This window comes from Micropterus dolomieu, unplaced genomic scaffold, assembly GCF_021292245.1.
Source record: "Micropterus dolomieu isolate WLL.071019.BEF.003 ecotype Adirondacks unplaced genomic scaffold, ASM2129224v1 contig_12089, whole genome shotgun sequence".
Taxonomy (NCBI): Eukaryota; Metazoa; Chordata; class Actinopteri; order Centrarchiformes; family Centrarchidae; genus Micropterus; species Micropterus dolomieu.
The window spans coordinates 1-1389 of record NW_025741075.1 but is presented as its reverse complement, the minus strand read 5'-3'; the positions used below and the strand labels follow the sequence as shown (position 1 = coordinate 1389).

The 1389-nt window shown below is 56.1% G+C and overlaps 1 non-coding gene across 1 annotated transcript; it reads left to right on the top strand.

Moving 5' to 3' along the window:
* Positions 1-580: 580 nt before the first annotated feature.
* LOC123965967 lies at positions 581-699 on the top strand. The gene has a single exon (XR_006823825.1). It is a non-coding gene; the product is annotated as a 5S ribosomal RNA (ribosomal RNA).
* Positions 700-1389: the final 690 nt, after the last annotated feature.

Here is a 1389-nt window from a genome sequence, read left to right as displayed (position 1 = left end):
GAAAAACGGCAGAGGGCGCTTCGGTGAAAGGAGATCTTTTGAACGTCTCTTTAGGAAACAGCAGGGGGCGCTGCTGCTGCTGCTGCTGCTTCTTTTTCTCCCTATCCTGTACACAGTGCTGTGTAAATGTTACATCGTGTTTTGAAGGCCCGTCTGGGGTGTGCAAAGGCAGCTTACGGCCATTCCGGCCTGGGACTGCCCGATCTCGCCTGATCTCGGAAGCCAGGCTTGGCAGGGCCTGCTTAGGACTTGGACGGGAGTGCGTCTGATCCTGGCTAGGGACTTCCAGGGGACTGGATCCTTTTCCTGAATGTCCACCCAGGAATGAGCGTCTGTTTGTGAGTGAGGACCTCCGGCTGAAGGTGGCCTTGTCGCTGTCCCCATACCCGGGAACGGGTGCCTATTCCTGTCTGTGGACTGCCAGCGTGAACGGTGTCCCGGTTCCTGGATGTTTACCCAGGAATCAGTGCCTGTGGATTCCAAGTGACTCTGGAGCACCTTGGACATTATGGGCAGAATACGTTTTTTGTCAATTAGCCGCAGAACATCTTTTGAAGGGCCGTTTGGGGGCGCCTGAGTGGCTTACGGCCACACCGCTCTGGGAGCGCCCGATCTTGTCCGATCTCGGAAGCTAAGCAGAGCAGGGCCTGGTTAGTACTTGGACGGGTGACCGCCTGGGAATACCCGGTGCTGTAAGCCTTTTTCGCTTCGCCTTCGAAAAACGGCAGAGGGCGCTTCGGTGAAAGGAGATCTTTTGAACGTCTCTTTAGGAAACAGCAGGAGGCGCTGCTGCTGCTGCTGCTTCTTTTTCTCCCTATCCTGTACACAGTGCTGTGTAAATGTTACATCGTGTTTTGAAGGCCCGTCTTGGGTGTGCAAAGGCAGCTTACGGCCATTCCGGCCTGGGACTGCCCGATCTCGCCTGATCTCGGAAGCCAGGCTTGGCAGGGCCTGCTTAGGACTTGGACGGGAGAGCGTCTGATCCTGGCTAGGGACTTCCAGGCGGACTGGATCCTTTTCCTGAATGTCCACCCAGGAATGAGCGTCTGTTTGTGAGTGAGGACCTCCGGCTGAAGGTGGCCTTGTCGCTGTACCCATACCCGGGAACGGGTGCCTATTCCTGTCTGTGGACTGCCAGCGTGAACGGTGTCCCGGTTCCTGGATGTTTACCCAGGAATCAGTGCCTGTGGATTCCAAGTGACTCTGGAGCACCTTGGACATTATGGGCAGAATACGTTTTTTGTCAATTAGCCTTAGAACATCTTTTGAAGGGCCGTTTGGGGGTGCCTGAGTGGCTTACGGCCACACCGCTCTGGCAGCGCCCGATCTCGTCCGATCTCGGAAGCTAAGCAGAGCAGGGCTTGGATAGTACTTGGATGGGTGAACGCC